This window comes from Puma concolor, chromosome A3 (assembly GCF_028749965.1).
Source record: "Puma concolor isolate L17-30 chromosome A3, mPumCon1.1.hap2, whole genome shotgun sequence".
In the NCBI taxonomy this organism is placed as follows: Eukaryota; Metazoa; Chordata; class Mammalia; order Carnivora; family Felidae; genus Puma; species Puma concolor.
This window is the reverse complement of record NC_141669.1, coordinates 109,873,200-109,893,130: the sequence shown is the minus strand read 5'-3', so window position 1 is coordinate 109,893,130 and position 19,931 is coordinate 109,873,200.

Below are 19,931 nucleotides of genomic sequence, written 5' to 3'. Positions count from 1 at the left end.
AGCAGACAGGAGTTGGTATCAGGATGACCTTGACTTCAACCTTGTAGGGTTCTTGTGAGGATATAATGAGATCATTTATATAAAATGCTTATTCAGTGCTTGAATTTCTCGTAAGTGTAGCTTACATAGTCAATATGTATCCATGTCCTTATTTTTATATAACTATTTTTATCCTCATCAATTCAAAAAATACATGAATAATTTCATATTCGTTTCATTTTCCTATTTCCTATTCATTTTCCTTTCCTATTACAGCAGATACAAACAGGGTTTTTTCTTCCTCCTTAACTTCTCTAAACTAAATCAGCAGAACGTTTTGTGACCTGGATAATTTGATTGAAATTTCTGTCATTTCCAGGCTGTGTTATTTTTGAGAGGTAATTGTAGCTTGGGGCTATTCCATCTTTATGCAGTGCTTTTCTTTACAATATTTATTTCCGATAACTCTCCGGAGTCTAGAACTGAGATTGGCAAACTTTCCACAAAGGGCCCGATAGCGAATGTTTCAAGCTTTGTGGGCCAAGAGGCAAAATCAGGGATATTATATAGTGGTTATAAAATGAGAGAAAATGAATTTGCACAAATTTTTTATTGATGAAATTCACAATATGACACTAGTCATTGAGTATAAGCTTTTTATAGTGCAGTCCTACTAATGAGAAGAATGGAATTTGGGGGGCCGAGGGGAATAAGATTTGGCTTAATTTGAGTTCAAAGTTAGCATCTCCTATCATCAAATCAGTCACAAATGTGCATCTGTAAAAACCATTCTTAGCTGATACAAAACCAGCCGTGTGGTGTAGTTTGCTGACCCTTCACCTAATCCATAACTCCCCTCACTTTGGGTTGTCTCCTCAGGGTAGTATAGGACCAATATAATTTTTTTTTTTTATGTTTATTTACTTTGAGAGAGAGCGAGAGATCAGGGGAGAATCCCAAGCAGGCTCCGTGCTGTCAGCACAGAGACGGACGCAGGTCTCCATCCCAGGAACTGTGAGATCATGACCTGAGCGGAAATTGAGAGTTGGACTCTTCACCGACTGAGCCACCCAGACGCCCCAGGCCAATATAATTTATAGTAGATCTTCAATGATAGAAGAAAGGAAAATGATGGTCATTTCAAGGACTTTTCTTCTAACTCTGAGAAAGTGCTTGGAGCAGAGGGTGAACGCCTCATCCGAACACCATCTCTTGTTGTCAGCGTAATGGACACTTTCTAAATCAGGCTCATATTGGGACATGCCCAGGTATGAGGCAGCATGGGGGAGCCCAAGACCTGCCTCAATAATCTCTCTCTTTCTGTTTTTTTTTTTAACGTTTTTATTTATTTTTGAGACAGAGAGAGACAGAGCATGAACAGGGGAGGGTGAGAGAGAGAGGGAGACACAGAATCTGAAATAGGCTCCAGGCTCTGAGCTGTCAGCACAGAGCCCGATGCAGGGCTTGAACTCACGGACCGCGAGATCATGACCTGAGCCGAAGTCAGACACTTAACTGACTAAGCCACCCAGGCGCCCCTCTTTCTGTTTTTCAAACATGTTCAATGATGTTCATTGCAGCGTTATTTCAAATAGAAGAAAAAAAAAACTGCAAAACAACCCGAATGTCCATCAACTGGGAGATGGCGGAATGAACTGTGGAATAAGCACTGTATGGAATACCATACAGCCCTCTCACCACCCCCAGCCCCATTCTCTCTTTTTAAAATTGAGATACAGGGGCGCCTGGGTGGCGCAGTCGGTTAAGCGTCCGACTTCAGCCAGGTCACGATCTCACGGTCCGTGAGTTCGAGCCCCGCGTCAGGCTCTGGGCTGATGGCTCGGAGCCTGGAGCCTGTTTCCGATTCTGTGTCTCCCTCTCTCTCTGCCCCTCCCCCGTTCATGCTCTGTCTCTGTCTGTCCCATAAATAAATAAAAACGAAGAAAAAAAAAATTTAAAAAAATAAAATTGAGATACAATTCACATAACATAGTATTCACCATTTAAAGTATTCAGTTCAGGGGCACCTGGGTAGCTCAGAGGGTTGAGCGTCTGACTTTTGATATCAGCTCAGGTCATGATCTCAGTCTGTGAGATTGAGCCCTGTATCAGACTCTGTGCTGGCAGTGCAGAGCCTGCTTGGGATTCTCTCTCCCTCTCTCTTTCTCTCTCTCTCTCTCTGTGTCTCTCTCTCTCTGCCCCTCCCCCACTCATGCTCTCTCTCAAAATAAATAAACTTAAAAAAAAATAAAGCATACAGTTCAGTGGTTTTTAGTAAATTGGCAAAGCTGTACAGCCATTACCACGATGTAATTTCAAAACATCTCATCACCCCAAAAAGAAACCCCGTACTTATTATTAACAGTTGCCCCCTATGTCCCCCTCCCTCCAGCCCCTGGCAACCACTAATCTACACTCTATTTCTATGGATTTGCCTTTTCTATTTTTTTAAAACAATTTTTTGAACGCTTATTTATTTTTGTAGGAGAGAGAGACAGAGCATGATCAAGGGAGGAGCAGAGAGAAGGGGAGACACAGAATCCGAAGCAGGCTCCAAGCTGTCAGCACAGAGCCCGACATGGGGCTTGAACTCACAAACTGTGAGATCATGACCCTAGCCCAAGTCGGACGCTTAACCGATTGAGGCACCCGGGCACCCCCGGATTTGCCTTTTCTAAACAGTTAATATAAATAAAATCGTATCACATGTGGTCCTTTGTGACTGGCTCGTTTCGCTTAAAAGGAAGTTTTCACAGGGGCGCCTGGGTGGCTCAGTCAGTTGAGCATCCGACTTCAGCTCAGGTCATGATCTCCTTGTTCATGAGTTTGAGCCAGGCTTTGGGCTCCGTGCTGACAGCTCAGAGCCTGGAGCCTGCTTCGGATTCTGTGTCTCCCTCTCTCTCTGCCTCTCCCCCACTCATGCTCTGTCTCTTTCTCAAAAATAAATAAACATTCAAAAAAAATTATTTTTAAAACAAAGTTTTCACAGTTCATCCATGTTGTAACAGGTGTCAGTATTTCATTTCTTTTTTTAATTGTGGTAAAGTATCTACAACATAAAATTTACCATTTTACCCATTGAAGTATAGAGTTCAGTGGCATTAAGTGCATTCACACTGTTTTGTCGCCATCCTCCAGAACGTTTTCCTTATCCCAAACTGAAACTGTCCCCGTTGAACACTAACTCCCCGTGGCCCCCTGGTAACTACTATTCTACTTCCGTCTCTATGAATTTGCCTACTCACATATGTGGAATCGTACAATATTTGTCTTTTTGTGTCCAATTTCTTTCACTTAGAATAATGTTTTCAAGGATCGTCCTGTTGTCTCAGAATCCCCTGCTTTTTAAGGAAGAAAAATATTCTGTTGTATGACGATACCATAAAATGCCACCTTGACCACCAGGCTGACCGCCAGGAGAGACCTAGCTGTAAGTACCCCCATCGGGGACACAGTGTACCGAGGGTCCCAGCAGTGGCTGGGAGTGCAGGGGTGGGGAGAAAATCTTCAAGGAGGAAGGTGAGATGACCAGTCAAGGGCACCCTGCAGGAGGGGTCGTGACAGCACAGGGGGTCAGCCCGCCCGAGCAGGCAGGGCAGAGCTGGCCTGAGGCATGGGAGGGACTTGGGCTCAGTGGTTGAGGACTAGACAATGCCACCCAGCCCTTCTCTGAGAGCTGGGGCCCCTCCTCCCCAAAAAGAGGCAGAAATGTAGTCATCCATGTATCATCTTTCCTTTTATCTGATTGGCAAAGATTAATAACATCCAAGGATGGTTAAAAGCACAGGGAAATAGGCTTTCCCAAAATCGGTGGGAAGGAGTCCGAATTGGTCTGCCTTTTGGGAACATAATTTGGCAATATTGATTGCAATGTTTCTATGCATGCCCTGTATCTGTTAAAATATCTATGTAAAATGTACACACCCTTAACCCAGAATGCCGATTCTGGGAATCTATCTGACACAAGCCCACACCGGAGGGATTTATGCACAGGGTGCTCAAGGAAGCAACATTCCCTGCCCCTTTGGCCTCTTCCACACCCCCTCCCCTCCCACCACCCCCCTCCCCCCACTGCTGGCCTCCTGGCCCTGGCTCCCCTGCCCTCTCCCTGTGCTCTACCTGAGCCCCATGCCCTCATGGTCCATTTGAAGCCCAGCCCCCATCAGCCATGGAAGCCTGCACCATGAGGCCTCCCCCCTGAACAGCCCTCTGCCCTTTATCTGTCCTTCCCAAGTGACCTCTCCTGCCCACACTCTCCTACCCTGCAAATAACCTCAAATCCCCTACCTAACCATTTCCCCCGACTTGCAGCTTCCTGCTTCCCTCCTGGGAGACCATTTATTTCTGAGAGGTGCTTCCTCAGCCCCACCTGTCCACGGGGGACCCCTCCCCCCTCCCAGCCTCTCTGGGGGTCTCTCTGGAGACCACCTGCCCTCAGGTATCCTCTTTCTCTGCATCTCCACACTCACCACCCCCTTCTAAATCCTGTATCCTCCCCACTTCTTGCCCCTCTCTCCCCTTCTCAGCTCAGCTTCTGGAAAGAGCCATCTCCAGCCTCTGTCTCCATTCAGGCATCGTCCTCCCTTCTCCCCCTGGCAATCTGGCTTCTGTCCCTGTTTCCCTCTGAAGCCACCTAGGTAAATTGGCCATTTCCTCTACATTGCACAATCTAGGGATCTTTTCTGTGTGCACCTTACTGGAACTTTCTGGAGGCGCTTGGCACAGCTGGTGCTGTGTTCTCTCAGGAAAATCTCTCCTTTGGGCTCTGTGGCTGCATTTCCCATTGGTTCTTCTATGTCTCTGACCATGTTTTTGCCATCTCCTTCTAAGATTCCTATTCCTTCTGTCCCTTCAAACACCGGTGTTGGGGGTGGGGCTAGTGTGTCCATTCCTATTTTCCCTCAAAAATCCTTTAAGGGCTTCACTGTTCCTTCTGCCTGGATCATCTTAACCTTTCCTCTGGATCATTGTGACTCATAGTTTAAGTCCTCCCTTGGTCTCTCCTGGAAACCTCCCCTAAACCCCTAAGCTGGTGTAAGCGTAGCCCTGCGTGCTTCCCAGGATTTTTTAATAAAATGATATTGAAGGGCGCCTGGGTGATTCAGTCGGTTAAGCGGCCGACTTCGGCTCAGGTCATGATCTCACGGTTTGTGAGTTTGAGCCCCGCGTCGGGAGCTCTGCTGTCAGTGCAGAGGCCACTTTGGGTCCTGTGTCTCCCTCTCTCTCTGCCCCTCCCCTGCTCGTACTCGCCTGCTCTCTCTCTCTCTCAAAAATAAAGAAAAAAAAAATCAGAATGAAATTATATTGAAACAATTTGTTTTTCTTTTTCCTCTGCCTCACAAACTGTCAGCTCCCTCCAGGGCAGAGATCTTGATTTATGTAACTCTGTGTGCTGACTGGTCACATGACGCCTGCCACACAGTGGATGCTCAGAAAGTAGTCAAGGATCTCAGCTGTTGGACTGAACCACTCCAGGGCCCAAGCACTGATGGAAGGTGCCGTATGAAGGGAGAGGAAGACTCAGGATCAACTCCCAGGTTCCTGCAGAACTGGAAGCCAAGAGGGAAACATACATCAGAGGCAAAACACAAAAGGCCTCAAATGCCAGCAAATACTTTTTTTTATTCAGTCAAGGAGTCGTTTGAGCCTAGAATTTCATGGTCTTAGTGGGGGGGGGGGGGGGCGCGGGGGGGGGGAGTGGGGGAAGGGCCAAAATCCATCAGTAATTATATCAAGTAGAAAAGAGGTAAAATCAATCCAAGCTGTTGGAATTCAGGATGCTGTCACCCTGTCACGGGGGATAGTGACTAAGGAGAGGCCATGGGGTCTTCTGAGGAGCTGGTTATGTTCTATGATTTGATCTGGGTGCTAGGCGTGCAGGCATGTTCACTTTGTGAGATTTCATCAGGCTGCACGCTGATGATACGCACGTTTTTCTGTATGAAAGCTACAAAGCTGGGGAGCCTGGGTGGCCCGGTCGGTTAAGCATCCCACTTCAGCTCAGGTCATGATCTCGCGGTTTCTGAGTCCGAGCCCCTCATCAGGCTCTGTGCTGACAGCCTGGAGCCTGCTTCGGGTTCTGTGTCTCCCGCTGTCTCTGCCCCTCCCCGGCTGGTGCTCTCTTTCTCTCTCAAAAATAAATAAACATTAAAAAAAATTAAAAAAAAACAAAAAAAACATTTTTATTAAGTAAATGCCACGAGACTTGGAAAAAAAATTTGGTTAACAGATTTATATTCAGGAAATTGGGTGGTCCCTGTTTTAAATCACATGGCCCATCTCCAGAAGAAAGTGGAGATGAAGCCTACCTAGAATGAGTCCTGGGGCAGAAAGTCAGGCCCAGGGAGGTGACCTGGTCCAAGCTGTTGTCTCCGGGAATGTGCATCTTAGGCAACAGTGTTTATATGTGCTTATATATTGCAGGATGTGAAAGTTTAATTTAGAATATTCGTTTGGTCTTAGAACAAATGTGTCATACACCGCGTGCAGCCTTGGGGAAAAGTCACAGGGTCCCTGGCCCACCTCTGCCTTGCTGGATGACCTTGGGGAAATCATTTTACCAACCTACATGTAGGTCTCCCAAATATGCAAACTGGAGATAATTCTGTCTGCTCCATCTACCACCTAGGCTGGTGTAAGCATTAAATGATACAATTGCTGTGAAAATGTTTTCTGCAAATGTTTTCTATAGCCCTTTACAGATACAAAGTATTAGTATAAGACGCCTAATCTAGTCGTAGGACTGAGTCCACAATTGGTTTTGAGCCATAATCACACAGTCTTTCCCTAGACTATGTTTACACTTCATTCATATGAAATTTCATTCTCTTTGTTTTTGATAAGGTCTCCAGTTATGTAAGCTCACTTGGAACTCAGGTTCTTTGTGCCCAGACTGTTGGCTGCACCACTCACTCATCTGATACAAGTTAGTACAGCCACTCTTCGCTGATCACATGGTACCTGGCAGGCATGGGGCTAGACGCCATTGACAAAACGATAGATAAGTTCACCTCACCTGCCCCAAGTGAGCCTGTGTACTAGAACGTGAGAAATCGTTGCTTACTCAGTGTCTGGCTGGGTTTCTGGTGCTCGGTGGACTTTTTCTAAGACATAAACCATAAGCAACTAAAAAGGCATTATGTTTGTGGTAAGTGCTGAAAAAGATATCGTAAAAAGGGCTGACTATGATCCAGTTTGGGGAAGGGGTGGGCATCATAGGTAAGGTAGTAAAGAAACACTAAAGAGGGGACATGATTGGGGCACCTGGGTGGCCCAGTTGATTGAGCATCCAGCTTCCCCTTAGATCATGATCTTGTGGTTCAGGGGTTCAAGCCCCACATCGGGCTCTCTGCTGTCAGGGCAGAGCATGCTTTGGATCCTCTGTCTTCCACTCTCTCTGCCCCTCCCCTGCTTGCACTCTCTCAAAATTAAATGAAAATATTTGAAAAAAAGAAAAAGAAGGAATGTTATTACTGAGCCTTGAAGAATTCAATCATGCAAAGAGCTGGGAAAAAGGCCATTTCAGAAAGAGGGGATAGCAAGTACAAAGGTCCTAGAGCAGGAAAGAACTTATCACATTTGAGAAGCTGAAAAGTGGTTGGTATGATTGGGATGTGGCCGGTAGGAGGAAGAATGAAATGAGATAAGACTGAAGAGGAGGTCATGGGGGGCTAGATGGCGTTCTGATAGGAAGTCATCAGAGGCTTCCAGCAAGGGAGTGACATGGCCTCATTTCGGTTTTAAGATCGCTCAGCCGCCCTGTGGAGAACGGATGGGAGGGCCAAGGATAGAGCAAATCGAACAGGGAAGAGTTAGAGCAGTTCACGTGGAAGACAGTGGCTTGGCCCGGGATGAGAGCAGTGGAGATGGAGATAAGGGGCAGATTCCAAATACTTTGGAGATAAAGTGACAGGGCTTTGCTAATGCATGTGGACCATAGAGGAAAGAGGAGAATCAGGGTAGCTTCTGGTTTGGGAGCTCGGGCAGCTGGGAGATGAGTGGCCACTCTGTCGATGGGGGAGGGACAGAGGTGGGTTTGGGGTGGGGAGACTTCTTTCTGTGACATCCCCAGAGGAAACAATTGCATAGCTGCTTCCAGATTCCCTTACATGGGCTCAGGGAGGAGGACAGGCTGGAGCTGTACACATGGGAGCCACCAGTGCGATGTGATATTTAAAGCCAATAGATTCAGTAGGACCATGGAGGGAGAGAGCATAGAGGGAGAGGAGCAAAGGCCCAGGAACGGGGTCCGGGGGCTCTTCCAGCATAGGAGACTGCATCTAAGCAAGAGAGGACAGTGGGTGAAGGGGACACGGAGCATCCACTCTTAGTTGATGGGACCCTCCAGCCATAACACATCCCTTAAAAATTTGCACTCAAGGGGCACCTGGGTGGCTCAGTCGGTTAAGCGTCTGACTCTTGGTTTCGCTCAGGTCATGATCTCATGGTTCATGACTTTGAGCTCCCACATCGGGCTCTGTACTGACAGTGCAGAGCCTGCTTGGGATTCTCTCTCTCTCTGCCTTTCCCCCACTAGCTCTCCCTCTCTCTCTCTCTCAAAAATAAACAAACTTAAAAAAAAATTGTACTCAGCCCAGATGGAGGGAGTAGAGAGGAAAATCATGGTGTGACAATGGGTTGATGCTTGAAACTGGCCTAGAGAAAACCAGAGATCTTGGTCTCAGGGCAGGGGGTTAGACCTTTAGAAAAAAACAACAAAAACCAAAAAACGAAAACAGGGGCACCTGGGTGGTTCAGTCGGTTAAGTTTCTGACTTTGGCTCGGGTCATGATCTCACAGTTTGTGAGTTCGAGACCCTTGTCAGGCTCTGTGCTGACAGATCCGAGCCTAGAGCCTGCTTTGGATTCTGTATCTCCCTCTCTGTCTGCCCCTCCCTTGCTCACACTCTATCTCTGTGTCTCTCTGTCTCTCTCTCAAAAATAAATAAACATTAAAAAAATTTTTTTAACAAAATAAACAAAACAAAAACCACTAAAACCTAATATACTTGAAATAAGACACACAGCTTAATGTGCTGGTTGATGAATTTTTACCTATGTGTGCACCTGTGTAAGTACTACCCAGATCAAAATTGAGGCTCTTTTCAGAAATCTAGAAGTTCCTTTATGCCCTCTCCTGGTCATTACCCATCTCTCCCATGAAACCACTATTCTATCACCATCAACTGTTTGGCCCATTTTTGAACTTTGTATAAACAGAATCATCCAGCATGTGCTCTTTTGTGTCCGGCTGGTTTTACTCAACGTAATGTCTGACATTCATTCGTGTTGTTACAAGTGACAAGAGTTCATTTTGTTTCACTGCCGCACAGAGTTCCATTGCATGAAGACCACCATTTATTTACTTATTCTGCTGTGGATAGACATTGGGATTGTTCCCAGTTAGGAATATCATACGCTATGAACATGTTCACACAAGTCTCTTGTAACAGGTTTACATTTAAGTTTTCATGTGGGTGTTTTTTTTTTTTTTTAAGTTTATTATTTTTGAGAGAGAGAGAGCACAAGTAAGGGAGGAGCAGAGAGAGAGGAAGACACAGAATCCGAGGCCGGCTCCAGGCTCTGAGCTGTCAGCACGGAGCCCAATGCGGGGCCCGAACCCACGAACCATGAGATCATGACCTGAGCCAAAGCTGGATGCTTCACTGACTGAACCACCCAGGCGGCCCTAGTTTTCATGTGGTTTTAAGAACAGCTTCACGTAAGTACCAACAGAGTTTCGTTAAAACTCAAGGAGATAGAAAGAAGACGCAGGTGGCAATCCACCCAGCTAGAGTTGCCGTATGTGTTTGGGACATCCATATTCCAAAAAATATTTATTATAGAGCTGAAAGTCACTTTCAACTGGGCATCCTGTATTTTTATTTGCTATACCTGGTAACCCTATCACACCTGGCCTCATTTTTGCACGTGGCAGGTTTTTAATAAAATATTTTTAATAAGCATGAATGTACCTGGATGTGTCTCTCCTTCGTCAATTCATGCCGACTAGCTCTCCGTGGGAAAAAAGACGCCTGGGTATTTACCCAGAGAAAACAAAAACAGTAATTCAAAATTCAAAAAGGTACACGCGCTCCTGTGTTGATTGCAGCATTATTTACCATAGCCAAGATACGGATGGATAAAGAAGGTAACTGTTACTCAGCCATGAGAAAGAACGAGATCTTCCCGACTGTGACAACGTGGATGGACCGAGGGTGGTACGCTAAGTGAAATGAGTCAGAGAACGATAAGTACCATGTGATTTCACTTATATGTGGAATCCAAAGAACAAAACAAAACAACCAAAATACAGAGAAAACCTGGTGGTTGTCGGAGGGGAGGGGTGTGGGGGATGGGCAAAATGGGCGAAGGGGAGAGGGAGGTGCAGGTTTCCAGTTACGGAATGAGTGAGTCACGGGGACGAAAGGTACAGCATAGGGAATACAGTCAGTGGTAGGGTAACAGCGTTGTAGGGTGACCCACAGCAGCTACACTTGCGGTGAGCACAGCATAGCTCTAGACTTGCCAAATCACCATGTTGTACACCTGAAACTCATGTAACACTGGGTGTCAACCGTACTTCAGTTAAAAACAAAAGAGAAGGGGCGCCTGGGTGGCTCAGTCGGTTAAGCGTCCGACTTCGGCTCAGGTCATGATCTCACGGTCAGTGGGTTCGTGCCCCGCATCGGGCTCTGTGCTGACAGCTCAGAGCCTGGAGCCTGTTTCAGATCCTGTGTCTCCTTCTCTCTGTGACCCTCCCCCGTTCATGCTCTCTCTCTCTCTGTCTCAAAAATAAATAAACGTTAAAAAAAAAAAAAACAAAAAAACAAAAGAGAAAAACCCTTCCGAGGCATTTAGCACCATGTTCGTCATCCTCTGGTGAGGTGGGATCAATCTTCATGTGTTTGTTCTGATTTTCTTTGAATAACAAGCATATTCTAGAATCTAAGCTCCAACATACAGAGGTGTGGAATTCTATGTTGGAAAGTGTTGATGGCTGCCTCAACATCTACTTTAGAAATGGATTGTTTCTGGGGCACCTGGGTGGCTCAGCTGGTTGAGCGTCCAACTTCGGCTCAGGTCATGATCTCACGGTTTGTGAGTTCGAGCCCCGCATCGGGCTCTGTGATGACAGCTCAGAGCCTGGAGCCTGTTTCGGATTCTCTGTCTCCCTCTCTCTCTGCCCCTAACCCACTCGCATTCTGTCTCTGTCTCTCTCAAAAATAAATAAACATTAAAAAAAAAAATTGAAATGGATTGTTTCTTCTTCCAGTGTTTACGGGTGCTTGCCTCCTGGGGCTGCCTCACCACTGTTCTGCAGACACATTTTTGGACAAGTGGACAGCCTCTCAGGACAGCCTCTGCCGAGCGACCTCCTGTTACCACACTTCAAAATACCACACCCGAGCTGCCACCTGCCATTTACTCCCCGTCATGTCTCCCCTGCCTGATTTCTTTAAACGGAAAATACTGCCTGATTTCTTTAAACAGAAAATAAGCTATTTGGAAACAGCTTATTCAGGGCATAAAAAGAGTCCATAATTTGATTTTTTAAATACAGATTTTACGTGATATAGATAATTAACATACAACTTTTTTTATCTTTAATTTTATCATGACAAATGCCGGTTATAGAAAATGTAAATCAAAAACTGGAACCCCCCGAATGTCTAACAAGAGGGAAGTGTTGAGTACATTACAGCCCAAGTGTTATACAACCATTTTCTTTGATGATGTTGAAAAATATCAAATATGGAATGTAAGTGAAAAGCAGATTAAAATGCATATAAATTAGATTGCTTTTGGCTGAAAATCACAAAGAATGCTGAGTCCTACTTACGCGTAAGAGATAATGAATATACGGAAGTAAGGAAAATATATTCTTCCTGATAACAAGCCCAGAGGTAAAGATGGGTTTGGGCTGATTAATGGCTTGATGACATCTTCAAATCATGATGTCATCAAGGTTCTTTTCATCTGTCCATCCCATCTCATCAACATATCTGCCTACTTCCCCTCAGGGTTGCAAGATGGCTCCATGGTTCTAGGTATAACGTGCATTTGTAGTGATGTCTGAAGAAGAGGGACTATTTTTTCCTATGCATCTTTTTTTTTTTTTTTTCAGTTTGTTTAGAGAGAGAGACCGAGCACGAGTGGGGTAGGGACAGAGAGAGAGGGAGAACGAATCCCGCACTATCAACACAGAGCCCAAACTCATGAACTGTGAGATCGTGACCTGAGCTGAGATCAAGAGTTGGATGCGTAACTGAGCCTCCCAGGTGCCCCTCCTATGCAGCTTTCCAAGAGCAAGGAACTCTTATCCAATGGCCATTATCAGAACCTCACATCTCAGCTCAGCGGATCAGAAAGGTATGAAGCTCCCGCACCCCCGTGGGACCAATCACTGATGAGGTGTGCTTGTGCCCTGAGTGGTGTACAGGTGGGCCAAGCGACTGGTCCCCAGGGCCCTCGGACAGCCTGCCTCCTCCCAGGCGGCAGCGTCCATTTAGCTAGATGGGGCAGGCTGTGCAAAGGGTTTGGAGACAGTGGTTTCGGTAATCCTTATGCCATCAGCACCAACTGGGAATTTTTAAAAAATACAAACCCTCGGGCCCCAGCCCAGTATGGTCTAACTCTGAAACTCTGGCGGTGGGACCCAGGAATCTGTGTTTCAACAAACACGTAAGGTGATAATAATGTTTGAAAGCCATTGACCTAGACTCTTCGGGATTTGCTCTTGAATTGGGAATACCTGAAAAGCGATGCCTTTTGATGGCTGATGCTGGGGTTCCTTTTCTAGCACATCGTCCTGGACTGGAAAGGCTGGAAGCGAAAACTGCATTTCCGCCTGTCCAAATACTCACGTGAGTTTCTGCATGAAGGCTGAATCACGTGGAGGAAAAGGCAAGACTCAGAGAAGGTTGACTTGCTCGTGTGAACTTGGCCCAGGGGTTGGGATTCTGCAGGTGGCAGATGTGGTGGCAGCTTCCTTATTTGCAACATGCCCCCTGCGGCAGGGACAACGGGACCCTTGGCATTCCAGTTCTCCGTGTGCTTGGGGGACTCATTCTGTGACTTCTTTTTTCTGTGTGTGGTAAAAACAAAAACCAAAAAACAACAACAAAACCACATAACATTAAATTTACCATCTTCACCATTTAAATTTTTTTCTGAAGTTTATTTTGAGAGAGAGAGTACGAGGGGGGGGGGACAGAAAAAGAGGGAGAGAGAGAATCCCAAGCAGCTTCTGCACCAGCAGTGCAGAGCCGGATGCGGGGCTGGGGCCCATGAACCATGAGATCATGACCTGAGCTGGAACCAAGAGTCAGATGCTTAACCGCCTGAGCCACCCAGGCACCCTCATCTTAACCATTTTTTTTTAATGTTTTGTTTTTTTGTTTTTCGAGACAGAGGGAGACAGAGCATGAGCAGGGGAGGGGCAGAGAGGGAGGGAGACACAGAATCCGAAGCAGGCTCCAGGCCGTGAGCCGTCAGCACAGAGCCCAACGCGGGGCCCGAACCCACAAACCGTGAGATCATGACCCGAGCCGAAGTCAGACGCTCAACCGACTGAGCCACCCAGGTGCCCCACATCTTAACCATTTTTAAGTGTACAGTCCAGCCGTGTTATGTACATTCACATGGTCGTACAACAGATCTCTAGAACTTCTTTCATCTTGCAAAATGGAAACTCTACACATTAAACACGAATTTCTCCTCCCACCCCTAGCCCTCGGCAACCAACTTTCTACCTTATGTTTCTACGCTTTGGACTGCTTTCGAGGCCTCCGTGGAATCATACAGTATTTGTCCTTTTGTGGCTGGCTTATTTCACTTAACATAATGTCTTCAAGGTTCATCCATGTTGTAGCCTGTAACAGGATTCTCTTCTTTTTTTTTTTTTTAAATATATTTTTTTAATGTTTATTTATTTTTGAGACAGGGAGAGACAGCATGAACGGGGGAGGGTCAGAGAGAGAGGGAGACACAGAATCTGAAACAGGCTCCAGGCTCTGAGCTGTCAGCACAGAGACGGATGCGGGGCTGGAACTCACGGACCGCGAGATCGTGACCTGAGCTGAAGTTGGATGCTTAACCGACTGAGCCACCCAGGCGCCCCAGGATTCCCTTCTTTTTAAAGGCTGCATAATATTCCATTGTGTGTGTATACCACGTTTTGTTTATCCCTTTATCTGTTGACGGACATTTAAGTTGCTTGCACATCTTGGCTCTTGAGATAATGCTGCAGTTCTGGGTGTGTAAAAATCTCTTCGAGATCCTGCTTTGGATGCTTTTGAATATATACCCAGACGTGGGATTGCTGGATCATATGCTAATTCTATATTTAAGTTTTTGAGGAACTTCTATATTGTTTTCCAGAATGGCTGCACCATTCTGACTTTTTCTTAAAGGGCCAGGTAGTAAATGTTTTAAGCTCTGTGGGGCATAAGGTCTCTGTCACAACTACTCAACTCTGCATTATAGTGTGAAAGCAGCCATAAGACAGTATGTAAACAAGTGGGTGTGGCTGTGTCCCGATAAAACTTTATAAAAATTGGCAGCAAGCCTGCTGGCCATAATTTGTCCATCGTTGATATAGATCATGTTTCGTCAGCCCTGCCAACGATTCTGGGGGCAATGCACATCATTTTCTGCTAGAGTAGATTGTGTTGTCCAACACTAAGAATCCCGAATAATAAAACTTGAATGAATTGCTGCTCTGTTAACAGAGGGAATGGCAGTTGGGTTCGCAACCAGTACCAACTCCTACAAAAGGCAGTGTGTGCAGTAGAAGAGAGAAAGAGTAGATGAGAGAGAAGAATGGAAGGGGATTGTGATAGCCACCCTCCCAGATGGCCCCCAGTGATCTAACCTCCTGCTATTCACACATTTGGGAATGGTTTAGGGTAGGTCAATGGTTTACAGGGTAGTTTTCTCCCACAATGAATCGGGCTGAGCTGTGTAACTCAAGGATGTTGCAGAAATGATAGCGTGCGACTTCCAAGGATAAGTTGTGCAAGATCGGCCACTGCACGAGTGAGAAGGCCTAGGTGAGTGACGTACAGAAATGGTCAATGGGACCCTTGGGCTCCGGGGTGGACCACTGAGAGCATCTACCGACACCGCATGTGGGTGTTTAAGACATTTGTTAAGAAGCTCACTGTCACTAAATGTGGAGAATGGGGAAGTAGGCAAAGAGATGGGTGGAAAGAAGGCTACTTAGAAGGTGATGAAAGTCTGGATAGGAAGTAACGAATGAGGAGCACATGGGTGGCTCAGTCGGTTAAGCGTCTGACTTCAGCTCAGGTCATGATCCCACAATTCATGATTTCCAACCCCGCTTCGGGCTCTGTGCTATCAGCTTCTGATCCCCCCTTCTCTCTGCCTCTTCCCCACTTGCTCTCTCTTAAAATTAAATAAACATCAAGGATGCCTGGGTGGCTCAGTCGGTTGAGCGCCGACTTTGGCTCAGGTCATGATCTCACAGTCCATGAGTTCCAGCCCCGCGTCCGGCTCTGTGTGGACAGCTCAGAGCCTGGAGGCTGCTTCAGATCCTGTGTCTCCCTTTCTCTCTCTGCCCCTCCCCCACTTGTGCTCTGTCTCTCTCTCTCTCAAAAATAAAATAAACATAAATTTAAAAATAAATAAACATTAAAAAATTAAAAAAAAATAATAAAAAGTGATAGATGAGCATTTTGGCAATGGGGACACACATGGAGAGCCAGGCTGGAAAGCCCCAGCTCTGTGAGCTTAGAAGAGTTGCTTAACCTCTCTAGGTCAATTACAATAACAGTGAAAAAATGAGAGTAGTGGTAATAACACTTATTGAACGTTTTACTCCGATCAAGATACTGCTTGTCCAGGGGCGCCTGGGTGGCGCAGTCGGTTAAGCGTCCGACTTCAGCCAGGTCACGATCTCGCGGTCCGTGAGTTCGAGCCCCGTGTCAGGCTCTGGGCTGATGGCTCGGAGCCTGGAGCCGGTTTCCGATTCTGTGTCTCCCTCTCTCTCTGCCCCTCCCCCGTTCATGCTCTGTCTCTCTCTGTCTCAAAAATAAATAAACGTTGAAAAAAAAAAAATTAAAAAAAAAAAAAAAAAAAGATACTGCTTGTCCAAAGATATTACAATTCTAACTCTTAGTTAGCCCTCCTAACAACCCTATGAGGTAGGCACAATTATTGTCCCCGTGTGATGGATGAAGACAACAGAATTCAGACACATTAAGGAACTTGCCTGAGGTCCCACAACTAGTGCTTTCCTCAAGATTGGTGATGAGGGGCGCCTGGGCAGCTCAGTAGGTTGAGCATCTGACTCTTAATCTCATCTCAGGTATTGATCTCAGGGTCATGAGTTCAAGCCCCGAGTTGGGCTCCGCACTGAGCATGAAGCTTAGTTAATTAAAAAAAAAAAAAAAAAAAAAAAAGATTCTTGATGAGATTAGTGGTGGCCCAGGGATGAAGGAGTTGGAGGGAAATGGGGAGTGGCTGTTAATGGGGGTGATAAAAGTGAGCAAACAATGACAGGTGTTGGTTGCACAACTCTGTGGAATACTAAAAACCATTACATTTTATTTTATTTATTTTTTTTTTTATTTTTTTTTCAACCTTTATTTATTTTTGGGACAGAGAGAGACAGAGCATGAGCGGGGGAGGGTCAGAGAGAGAGGGAGACACAGAATCAGAAACAGGCTCCAGGCTCTGAGCCATCAGCCCAGAGCCTGACGCGGGGCTCGAACTCACAGACCGCGAGATCGTGACCTGGCTGAAGTCGGACGCTTAACCGACTGCGCCACCCAGGCGCCCCAAAACCATTACATTTTAAACTTCAGAAGACTGAAGTGTATGGTAGATGAGTTATATCTCAATAAAGCTATTTTAAAAAAATTGTTTTTACATTTTATTAATTTTTGATACACAGAGAGACAGAGCTTGAGTGGGGGAGGGGCAGAGAGAGACGGAGACACAGAATCTGAAGCAGGCTCCAGGCTCTGAGCTGTCAGCACAGAGCCCGACGCGGGGCTTGAACTCACAAACCGCGAGATCATGACCTGAGCCGAAGTCGGACGCTCAACCGACTGAGCCACCCAGGCGCCCCTGAAGCTATTTTTTTAATGTGAAATACCCAACGGGTAAAGTTTATGAAAATGTGTGCCATGTGCCTATAGAAGTAATAAGTGGCTTTCGATGGTAATAAAGAGCATTTCATTACGGCGAGAAAAAAAAAAGAATTCTTCATATATCCTGGATACTCTGGATACGGACTCCTTTGGCACATGGATGTACTGGCCGAAGGCAAAACTGTGAAACTGAAGTTCACGTTAACATGTACTTGTGTCTAGCAGGTGCCAGGTGTCTTGTGCTGCGTGTTTCTCGCCCTCACGCTGCAGGAAGGCATTATGTTCTCCATGTTGACGCTGAGATACCAGAGCTCAGAGAGGTTCAGTAACTTGCTCGATACTCTACAGCATTTCAGGGGAGGAGCCAAGATTCAAAGAAATCTAAATTCTGTGCACTGAAATTAGTGAGCTCTCGGCTCTCCTTCTCTTCGCTTTTAACAACCTCATCTCCCCTAACCCTCAGCCAACTTGTCTTACTCCCCAGTGTCCCCGGTCACTTCCTCTGCGGGGCAGGCAGCTCCGCTGCATAGGAGCAGGCGCCTTTCCAAATCACTCATCACACCATTCCCTCATCTGGTCCAAACTGGACTCTGGGCTCTTGGAAGCAGATGGACCATATCAGTCCTGCCCATTTTTATATCCCAGTAGTAGATGCCCAGTAGTTGGTTCTTGAATCAGTATGAGTTTATTGGTTTACGGTAGACGTTTTGGCTTCGTGAAGGGGGTGGCACAGATGTGTTTGAGCAGGGGACCCCGGCCAAGCATCAAGCCCCCAAATCACACACTTGTGCTTCTTTCCTAGACTCGACCTCCCTGTCCATCAGCCACGGGCACAGCCCATTTCAGTGCCCCACCTGTGGCTTCTGGCTCACTCCCTGCTGGCTGGACAGCAACACCAAATAGGCCTGGCCTTTATGCTCACCTCCGCTCCCTTGCGGAAGGAAACTCCAGGGGCAGGGTGCCTACGTCCTTGAGCCCAAGCCGGGTGCATTTGCAGCTCCACAGGGCAGTTCCTTCCAACACCCAACGTCTGGTTTTATTTTGTTTTTACTCCTAACATTTTTATTTTGAAAGTTTCGAATTTCCTGAACAGTTGCAAGAAAGATCCAATTAACCCTCCCTAATCCTTCCCCTACATTCTCCGTTGCACTTCCTCTCCCTCTCTCTCCTTTTTTGCCCCTGAACCATTTGGGAGTCACTGCAGACATTATATGACATTTCAGCTCTGAACCCTTCACCGCAAACCTCCCAGGGACTAAAGACTCTCCTACACAATCACAACTTCACACTTGGGAAAGCTAACATTGTTACTCTACTGCTTTTTAATATTCAGTCTATATTCAAATGTCCCCAGCTGTCCAATGATATCCTTTATTTTTTTCTTTTTGATCCCGAGTCCAATTAAGGATCACAAGTTGCATTTGGTTGTCATGCCCCTTTAATCTCTTTTTCATCTGGAGTTTCTTTGCCTCTTTTTATTTTTCATGATGTGGGTGTATGCATTCGGAGAGTTCAAGTCACTTATTCTGTAGAGCGTCTCTCTATTTGGATTTGTTGATGTTTTCTCGTGCTTAGATTTGGATTCAACATTTTTGGCAAGAATCACACATGGATGTTGTATTCTTTTCAGTGCACTGTATCAGGAAGCATTATTGCTATTTTGTCCTATTATTGATGATGCAGGGGCAATCGCTTTTTTTTTTTTTTAATTTTGATAAAACTTACCATTTTGTTTATTTATTCATCCATCAATGGACACCTTGGGTGGCTTCCACTTTTTGGCTACCGTGAATAATGTTGCGATCAGCAGCAATTTCGTGAAGATTTTCCCCGATGTTCTCTACTGTTTGTTTTTATAGTTTTAGGTCATACGTTTAGGCCTTTGATCCATCTTGAGTAATTTTTTTGTGTCTGGTATAAGGTCAGGTCCACCTTCATTCTTTTACACATGGATATCCAGATTTCCCAACACCATTTGTTGAATAGTCTGTCCTTTCTCCATTCTATGGTCTTGGCACCTTTGTTGAAATTCAGTTGACCAGAGACATAACAGTGTATTTCTAGGCCTCTCTCCTATTCCATTGGTCTATACCAGTAGTCTAACTATATGCCAGTTTCACACTATTTTTTTTTTTGACGTTTATTTATTATTGAGAGACAGAGAGACACAGAGCATGAGCAGGGGAGGGGTAGAGAGAGGGGGAGACACAGCATCTGAAGCAGGCTCCAGGCTTTGAGCTGTCAGCACAGAAACCGACGCGGGGCTCGAACTCACAAACCGCGAGATCATGACCTGAGCCACAGTCAGTCGCTTAACCAACTGAGCCACCCAGACACCCCTCACACTATTTTGATTACTATAGCTTTGTAGTAAATTTTGAAATTGGGAAGTATAAGTTCTCCAACTTTGTTCTTTTTCAGGATTGTTTTGGCTGCCAAGGGAAGGCAGAGACTTTTCAAACAAGATTCCCGGAGATTCCACTTGGTATCATGGAAGAGATGATAGCTGATGCTTACGCACTTTAAGAAGAATGTTGGCAACTGTGTCCGGCCGCCTCGAATCCCATCTCGTGGGTTTGGTGACTTTAATATCTGTACCAAGAAGTAGAATGCATGGCCTGGTAAAGATAAAGACATTACGTCCCATTTCCCTATATGCTGTCCATGCTTCATTTATTCAAAATGTATAAAATAGCATGGGCTCAGAAGTATCTGAGCTGCCCAGTGTGTGCACCTGTGACACCTGTCTTCCCTCTAAGTGTTCCTTTTCCTCTCCGCAGCCACCTCCTCCCTTATTTTCCCCACAGCCCGATGCCACATGGAAGTCATTTTTGTA